Source organism: Arachis hypogaea, chromosome 11 (assembly GCF_003086295.3).
Source record: "Arachis hypogaea cultivar Tifrunner chromosome 11, arahy.Tifrunner.gnm2.J5K5, whole genome shotgun sequence".
In the NCBI taxonomy this organism is placed as follows: Eukaryota; Viridiplantae; Streptophyta; class Magnoliopsida; order Fabales; family Fabaceae; genus Arachis; species Arachis hypogaea.
Genome location: NC_092046.1, coordinates 90,999,795 through 91,009,784, shown reverse-complemented (window position 1 = coordinate 91,009,784; position 9,990 = coordinate 90,999,795). Strand labels below are relative to the sequence as shown.

Below are 9,990 nucleotides of genomic sequence, written 5' to 3'. Positions count from 1 at the left end.
GTTCCATGATTGGGTGCAATTGCACATCTTCTATGATGGGCTCTCTTATGAATCAAGGAAGGCTGTAGACCATTCATCAGGAGGTTCATTGAACAGGAAAAAGACTGTGGAAGAAGCCATTGAAGTGATCGAGACAGTGGCTGAGAATGAGTACTACTATGCATCAGAGAGGCACCACACTAAGGGAGTCATGGAGCTGAACCATGTTGATACAATTCTAGCCCAAAACAAGGTGTTTGCCAAGCAACTAGCAGAGCTTACCAGGCAATTAGAAACAAAGCAAGTGGCTGCAATACACACACAAGATCAAGAGGAAGTAAGCATTGAAGGAGGTGATTGGGATGAGGCTAACTATGTGGGAAACCAACAAAGGCAATCATATGATCCACATTCCAACACTTACAACCCAGGCTGGAGAAACCACCCAAACTTTGGGTGGGGAAACCAACAAACCCAACCACAAAACCACAAACCTTACAACCACAATCAACATAACAATTCCACATACCAAAACTCCAACCAAAGATCATACCAAGCCACACAAAACACTTACCCCCAACCATCATATCATGGCCAAAATAATCAACATACCCAACCTAATCCGAACCAACAATTTCAAGATCAATTAAACCGGATAGAAGGAATGATGGCAACCATGAGTCAAGACATAATTTAATTGAAGAGCTTCAGGGATGATGTGAGAACTACCTTAAGAAACCATGGTGAAAAACTCAAGAGGATGGAATCTCAAGTAGGAGAGCTATCTCAACAGGCACCCAAATCAACTGCAGTATTCCCTAGTGACACAGAAAAGAATCCTAAAGGGGAACAAAAGAGAGTAAGATGGGAAGAATGCAAGGCCATCACCATATTGAAGGAAGTCTCAGAAGAAGAAGGAATCAGGCCTTCAGAGCAGGAACCAGAAATCTTGAAGGAAGGTGTGGAAGAAGTTAAGCAGGAAGGTGGAACTGAGCAAGCCAAGGAACTGCAAAAAGGCATGATGGAAATATACCAACCAAAAGCACCATTTCCTGAGAGGTTAGGAGGAGGTGAAAAAAGGAAAACCTATTCAAGGTTTCTAGAGACATTTAACTCTCTTCATGTCAATATTCCCTTTCTTGAGATTCTTCATCAAATGCCCACACACATCAAGTATTTAAAGGAATTGTTAAGCAAGAAAAGAGTTTTGAAGGGAGGACAAACGGTAACAATGAACAAAGAATGCAGTGCTCTCATCAAGAAGGACACACTCTCTAAGAAAACGGACCCAGGAAGTTTTCATATCCCTTGCATCATAGGGGAAACAAAAATTGACAGAGGATTCTGTGATCTAGGAGCTAGCATAAATGTGATGCCTCTAACTCTTATGAAGAGGCTACAACTGAATGAGGTGAGATCCACTGATGTAATCATACAACTGGCTGACAAAACTCAGAAGCAAGCTGAAGGGGTAGTTGAAAATGTGCTGGTGAAAGTGGGGGATTATTATTTCCCCACAGACTTTGTCATTGTGGACATGGAGGAGAGCTACTTACACCCTATAATTCTGGGCAGACCATTTCTAGCCACAACTAGAGCGCTCATAGATGTAGAACAAGGAGAGCTAATTCTGAGAATACATGATGAACAGCTCATTTTCAAAGTTTTCAAAACTGCATCTGAGCCTGAACCAGAACCTGAAAAGCTTAAGGATGATAGTAGCCATCTGTGTCTGGAGGAAAGTAATCCAGCAACTGAAACTCTAAAACAGTTCTTGGAAGGCAAACAAGAGCTGCAAGAGTTAAAGCCACAAGAATAAGTGGAAACAGATCAGAAGGATCCTCTTGACATAAGGGTCACTGAAGAAATCCTCAAGAGAAAGGGAAGAGTGATAGGGAGATTGCCAAGAGGGTGGAGAAACAAGAAAATTCCCACTGAAAGTTTTTCTCCGGGAGATAAAGTGATATCAAGTCATTATCTGGAAATTCCACCTGACCTCAAAACCATTCCTTCCCAGCTCCCTCAAGTGTTCACAATCAGGAAAGTTCTTTCTATGGAACATTTAGAGGTCATGAATGAATCAAGTGGGGACGTTTTCATAGTAAGAGGAGAAGACGTCAAGCACTACAATCCACCCTAACAAGGGACAACCGTCAAGCTAGTGACGTTAAAGAAGCGCTTCATGGGAGGCAACCCATGTTTTTAGTATCCTTAATCTTTAGTGCTTTGCTTTACATCTAATAAAGCATGGTTTCTTATGCATGAACTTGAATCCTCAGGACAACTATTGATTAAGTGCACTAAACCTTGCATGTAAATTACAATTGGTCTCTAAGTTTGGTGTGCCTGATAGCACTCCCAAATCTTACTCAAATTAAATTCCATCTTTCATTCAAGGTGCACAACCAAACATTAAGTTTGGTGTTCTTTTTGAACACAGTTTATGAAAAGCAAGAAGTTCCTCTGGATTTCAAAATTCATGACAAGTATACCATTCACATGTTTTAATACTTTGGTTTCAATTACTTAGGGTAGTAACTTTGTTTAGAATCAAAGAGCCAAGGTGACTATGATTTATTAGAATTATGCACACTCATTAAGGACAACCAATATGGATTTCATGTCATCAGGAGACTTGACCAAACACTAAGTTTGGTGTCCAAATAATAAGTGTGCATACATGTAGAAGTCACGGCTATAAGCTCATAAAGACAAGCATTGATTTACATGTGCAAATACTATTCATAATTCACATGGACCGAAAAATGATAGCAAATTTGTTTGTTTGTGCAGGTACAAAAGAAAAGACAAAAATGGAGGAAAAAGACAAAGGGAGGTACGTGCTTGGTCAAAAAGAAAATTCACAAATCTTTGAAACTAACACATGGGAAAAGGAGTTCTGCAAGAAAAGAAAGCTACATGTACAACCTAATGCACCCAGAATACTTCCAAGAAAATGAAAAGCAAATCGTCCTTCTCCACAATTCATATATTTACCATCAAGCCACCCTTCACAAACCACCCTAGCCGTCCATTTTTCACTCATGGGCACTATAAAGAACCACTTGGGGAACGAGTCCCACACCACCAATTCTCCTTCATACACATTTTCCTTCATCATAGCATAACTATCTCTTGCCGAAAACAACCTTACCACACTTCCAACAACACTTCTTGCTTCACCTTGTCAACTTTAGCTTGTCACTTACCAAAACTAAAGAACCAATGGCAGCTTCATCTAGCCACAAAAGAAGAAAAGACAAGCAGCCAATGGAGGAAAACAGGGAATTCGATGCATGGAGATACAGATCAGTTTTCCATGAGATTCAAGCCGAATGGATGAGACCTAAAACGGTACTAGCTGAGGTTCCCTTTGACCTTGAAAAGGATGAGTTCCCAGGTGTTTGGGAAAAGATCAAAAAGAGGAAGTGGGAGCTCCTGACTAAGCCAATCACTAAAATCAACATCAACTTGGTGAAAGAGTTGTATGCAAATGCAGTAAGGGAGGATCAAACCAAGAAACCCACATACAAAAGCTATGTGAGAGGGGTGGAAGTTGACTTCAGTCCCAAAGCAATCATGAAAACTCTTGGCCTGAAAAACATACATTTCAGCCAAGCAAGTTATGAAGAAAGGATGATAGGAGAACCTGACTATACAACTATTGCTGAAGACCTTTGTGCCATCAGAGCTGAATGGGTGAGAAAAACAAGAGGGGCTCCAAGAGTCTTGAGAAGGGGAGACCTAACACCTGAAGCTAAAGGGTGGTATGCAATAGTTAGGAGATCCATCCTACCCACTGCAAACTCTTCAGAAATAGTCCCTAAAAGAGCCATCTTGCTACATTGCATTATGGTTGGAGGGGAGATCAAAGTTCATAAACTCATTGCTGAACAGATACAAGAGTTTAGTGAGAAAAGTGACCCTGAATCCTGGCTCCACTTCCCTAGCACTATCATTAGACTATGCATCGATGCCCAAGTACCACTTGAGGATGAAAGACCTAATTGGTTATATCCTGGATTGGCCATAACTGCGCACAGAATGACTCTTGGCCCAACCCCTCCAAGACATACAAGAAGAAGAAATGAAGAAGGGCAACAAGTGGAACCCGAGCAAGAAGCAGAACAAGAAGGACAAGAAGGAGAAGACAGAGAAGAAGAGCAAGAAGAGCAAGCAATTCCAGAAAGAAGACAAAGAATTCCCAGAGACCCCATGGATATGAGCAGAATGGAGGAAATCATGGAAGGAATGTCTCAACAATACATGAGGTCTCAGGAGAGACAAGAGGACTTTCACCTAAAAATGATGGATATACAAAGGAACTTTGAATCAAGATTCTTCGATCTGCAAAGGGAACAAAATTTACACTTACAGGAATCCTTCAGCCACATATGCCAACACCAAGATGCCAATGTCTTGGCAATCAAGGAAGCCACCACTTTACAGAATGCAAGATACTCAGTCCAAGCTGATTACAACATCAGTTCGCAAATCAAGCTTAACTACATAGGGGAACATCTACACAAGATGGACCCAGCATTCCCAGCTTATGATGAGTATTTCAAAGGGAGGAAAGAAGGAGAAATAAACAAGGCAATGATCCTTGAAAAAGGAGTGGAAGAAACGATGAAAAAGGCTGGATTCTGGAAAAAGCTCATAAGAAAAGACAAAGGAAGCACAAGTGGTCAAAAAGAGGCAGGAAGCAAGAAGAAGCAGGATCCCAAGAATTAAGAAGAACCAAGCAATAAATAAGAGGTGGTCTCGTTCCTTAATAATCAAATGATAATTGGTGAATTGTCTTTATGAACTTGTTTTCATCATAAGTCATTTAAGTGTTATGTGGAGTCTTTTTTTTTTTTTTTTTTTTTTTTTTTTTTAGTATGAGTCGTTTGTTTTTTAGTATGAGTGTCTATTTATTGCTTTGAATAAAGTGAATGCCTAGATGTTTGGATATAACTTCACCTTCTTAAACGAGTGCTTGCCATGCTTGTTCTGTTTCCAAAAATAAAAGAAAAGTTTGAACAAAAGTAACTTGGCTAAATTAGTGACAAATCAAGTAGAATTAAGTGGTGGTATGCATGCTTGATTGTTTAGTCAGATCACTAGAATTAGAGTGTAGAATTATCATTTTTTATGTAGAAAGTAAAAATTGTCTATGGATCTTGATGAATAAATGTCTTTGGCCATGAAAAAGAAAGAAAAAGAAGAAGAAAAAGCCAAAGGGCAACCAAAAAGCAAAAAAAATTGAGAAAATAAGCTAGGTACCAATGGTTTGAACTTCTGAGACAAATGCCTGTGGTGTTTATGTATTAAGGATATGCTTGGATGAATAGGTTCTGAGGAGTGTTTCAACACTTGGTAACTTGGGTTAACTAACCCGGGATTATCAACCAAAAGTCCATTATCAAGAGCAACCTAAATACAAAACATTTAGTCACACAAAGAGGTGCTGGGCACCAATGTCTCAAGAAGAAATGTGAACTAAAATGCCTAAAGTGGATATGTGTAGTGCACTGATAAGAAAAAGAAAATGCCAAAGGCTTGTGCAACACATGACACTAAGCAAACAAGGAGCAAAGGAGCTCTAAGAAAAAGAAAAGAAAACAAAGAAGAGAAAAGTGCCAAAGACATAAGAATAACAAGAGGCCATAGCAATGTTTGATGGATGCAATGAAAAAGTGATAATCCTACCTGATAAGTATGAAAAAGTGATGCTGCAACTTTCTGCATAAAACCCTTCTGATGAACTTCAAATGCTTGCTAATATAGCCAATGTAATTGCTTTCTGTTTCATACTTTCTTCTCAAATAACTCAGGACTTGCTTAGGGACAAGCAAGTATTAAGTTTGGTGTTGTGATGCCAAGGCATCATAGGCTAGTTTCACTAGCATTTTTCTGTTAGTTTTAGTTGTTTTATGCATTTTCTTGAGCTTAAAGTAACCAAAAATGGTTAAATGAAGAACAAAGCAATGAACCATCCAAACAACATGATTTTGATGCATATTCCATGAGTTTTAGTTATAATACTTAAATGCTATGAATGGAAGATTTCTCATGAAATTTTGCAAGACTTTGATGCAATTGTTTGAATGATTTCAGGGAAGAAGAGGCTAAGCAAGGAAGCAACAAAATCAATGAAGGAAGCTTGAATATCACATGTGGAGTTTAAGTTCCAGTTTAAGCCTAAACTGGAGCTTAAACGTCAAAATCATGAAGGATAAGAAATGCTGGAATTGAAGTTTAACCTCCAGTTTGACCTTAAACTGGAGGTTAAACGCCAGAATGATAATGCCACTCAGGGAGGAGTTCCACGTTTAACCTCCAGTTTGACCTCAAACTGGAGGTTAAACGCCAGAACCAGGAAGAGTACCAGGGAGCCATTCCACGTTTAAGCTCCAGTTTGACCTCAAACTGGAGCTTAAACGTGTTCGACAGCTTTTCTCCTCCAGGGTTGCTCTCTCCATTTCCACGTTTAACCTCCAGTTTGACCTCAAACTGGAGGTTAAACGTGTTCGACACCTCCAGGGCTACCATTCTAAGCTTCCACGTTTAACCTCCAGTTTGACCTCAAACTGGAGGTTAAACGTGTTCGACCTCCAGTATGCCTCCACCCTTTTCCACGTTTAACCTCCAGTTTGACCTCAAACTGGAGGTTAAACGTGTTCGACCTCCAGGGCTGCCCTTCCTATTTCCACGTTTAAGCTTCAGTTTAACCTTAAACTGAAGCTTAAACGTGTTCGACTACATGACTCTCCAGGGCTACCTTCTTCCATTTCCACGTTTAAGCTTCAGTTTAACCTTAAACTGAAGCTTAAACGTGCTTCTACAAAAGGCCTCACTGGAAGTGTCTGGCGTTTAAGCTGCAGTTTAAGCTTAAACTACAACTTAAACGCCACTCTTGGAAAAGGTTTCTGGGCCAAAAATATTGTGATTTAAGTTAGTCTTTGAGCACAAATATTAACGTAAACTTACTTTGGTATGAAACCCAATTGAATATCATGGTTTATGGGATTGGGCCTGAAGGATTGATGAGTTTGAAATCTCAATTTATTGAGTCATGTGTCATTATTTGATTATCACTAAGTTGGCTCAATAAATGTTACAGGATTTGGATCAAGAACCTCATCAAGATTATGGATCATAAACCCAAGGCAAAAGGAAAGCAAGGAGAGGCCTCAAAGCCCAAGAAGCACAACTGAAGCTCAATATAGAAAGTGTATAAATAGGATAGAAGTTAAGTTAGAAGGACTTTTACCTTCACTTTTAGAGTTTTCCTTTTCTTTGTAATTGAATTCAGAGCTATGATTCACTAAACCCCCTTTCATTGGGTTAGGGAGCTCTATTGTAATTCAATGAATCAATAATAGTTTACCTTCTTCTTCAATCTTTTCTCTTGAATTTTGTTAGAAAGCTTCTCGATCTAATTCCATTGAGTAGTTGTCTTGGGAAAGAAACTACCCATACTTGGAATCCTTCGGAGCCTTGGGAAAGGAATGGAGGATTCATGCTAGAGAAGCTTTCTCACAGTGAATTGGATTGGGGTTTGGATGGATATTGTGACATGTAATCCTACCAAATTGTGGTTCATGAAATTGTGTGGTATAATCAGTGATCAAGCATCATCTCTTCTTATGAACATTTAAACCAAGGGATTGGGAATTTGTTTGTTTTTAGAGAGAATTGGTGAGCCAAGGGATTGGTATCCAATCATATAAGATTGCCAAGCAAAATTCAATGAACGCATTGGTTGAGGAAGAGATAAACATGTTTTGATTCGGAGATCTCAATATCTCCTATAACCCAATGAATTCCCCATTTCTGATTTCCATTTTCTCTTTACATTCTGCAACTCAATTCATGCAACACCCCCATTCCCTTTTAATTTCAGCAATTTAGTTTCTGCTCTTTAATTCATTGCAATTTAAGATTCCGCCATTTCAATTTCTTGTCATTTACTTTTACCGCCAATTTTACATTCCGCAATTCTCATCTCAATCTTGATTCCGCTCAACTAGAACACACTTCTAATCCGAATTGCTCACTCAACCAATCCTTGTGGGATTCGACCTCACTCTATTGTGAGTTTTTACTTGACGATAACCGGTGCACTTGCCGGAAGGAATTTTGCCGATCGTGCAATTTCCTAAATCGTAGCATAACTAGTTTATGTGCATCAAGTTTATGGCGCCGTTGCCGGGGATTGGTTTTCGATTGACAATTCTCAAATTGGAAGCTAACTAGATTGAGCAATTTTCTCTTGCTTTGTTAATTCTGTCCAAGATACTTGTGAATTTTAATTTCTGCACTCGGTTATATGCTTTCCTTCTTTATGCCTTTAAATTCATGCAACTAACTCACTGACTCACTAACTGTTTGAATTAATTCCTCAATTGATCTAACCATACTCTTCCATTAACCAAGAGTACTTCACTTGTTTGTGTTTGAGCTGTGTTCTTGTATGACAGGTAGGAGAGGAGAGACATCAACTCCTCCATATACCGAACCAGAGAGGACCCTTCATAGACTTAGAAGGGAAGCAAGAGGGAAGAGAGTAGTGGGAGAAGAGGAATCTGAAGGAGAATCTGAGGACAATTTTGAGGAAGCTTTAGATCTCAACATGGATAGAGAAGTTCACAACCATGAGAGAGCTGATGGAAACGATGCCATTCCTGAGAAGAGGGTTCTTAGTTCATACATAAACCCAACCTCTGGGAATTGTGGTAGTAGCATCCAGAAACCACCCATTCAGGCCAACAATTTTGAGCTCAAGCCACAGCTAATATCACTAGTGGAGAATCATTGTTCCTTTGGAGGAAGTGCTAATGAAGACCCAAACCAACATCTCACAAAATTCCTGAGAATTTGTGACACTGTGAAGTCCAATGGAGTCCAGGAAGATGCCTATAAACTGCTTTTGTTCCCATTTTCACTTAGGGACAAAGCAGCTAAGTGGCTGGAATCATTCCCAAGGGGGAGTCTAACAACATGGGATGAGGTGGAAAGCAAGTTTCTGGCACGTTTCTACCCTCCACAAAAGGTCAATAGGCTTCGATCTGAGGTTCAGACTTTTAGACAACAAGATGGTGAAACTCTCTACGAGGCATGGGAGAGATTCAAGGACTTGACAAGGAAATGCCCACCAAACATGTTCCATGATTGGGTGCAATTGCACATCTTCTATGATGGGCTCTCTTATGAATCAAGGAAGGCTGTAGACCATTCATCAGGAGGTTCATTGAACAGGAAAAAGACTGTGGAAGAAGCCATTGAAGTGATCGAGACAGTGGCTGAGAATGAGTACTACTATGCATCAGAGAGGCACCACACTAAGGAAGTCATGGAGCTGAACCATGTTGATACAATTCTAGCCCAAAACAAGGTGTTTGCCAAGCAACTAGCAGAGCTTACCAGGCAATTAGAAACAAAGCAAGTGGCTGCAATACACACACAAGATCAAGAGGAAGTAAGCATTGAAGGAGGTGATTGGGATGAGGCTAACTATGTGGGAAACCAACAAAGGCAATCATATGATCCACATTCCAACACTTACAACCCAGGCTGGAGAAACCACCCAAACTTTGGGTGGGGAAACCAACAAACCCAACCACAAAACCACAAACCTTACAACCACAATCAACATAACAATTCCACATACCAAAACTCCAACCAAAGATCATACCAAGCCACACAAAACACTTACCCCCAACCATCATATCATGGCCAAAATAATCAACATACCCAACCTAATCCGAACCAACAATTTCAAGATCAATTAAACCGGATAGAAGGAATGATGGCAACCATGAGTCAAGACATAATTTAATTGAAGAGCTTCAGGGATGATGTGAGAACTACCTTAAGAAACCATGGTGAAAAACTCAAGAGGATGGAATCTCAAGTAGGAGAGCTATCTCAACAGGCACCCAAATCAACTGCAGTATTCCCTAGTGACACAGAAAAGAATCCTAAAGGGGAACAAAAGAGAGTAAGATGGGAAGAATGCAAGGC

General features: G+C 39.9%; 1 non-coding gene across 1 annotated transcript; it reads right to left on the bottom strand.

Annotated features, from left to right (window-relative positions):
• Window positions 1-9,025: 9,025 nt before the first annotated feature.
• Window positions 9,026-9,129, bottom strand: LOC112725490 (small nucleolar RNA R71). The gene has a single exon (XR_003164595.1). It is a non-coding gene; the product is annotated as a small nucleolar RNA R71 (small nucleolar RNA).
• Between the last annotated feature and the right edge of the window lie 861 nt (window positions 9,130-9,990).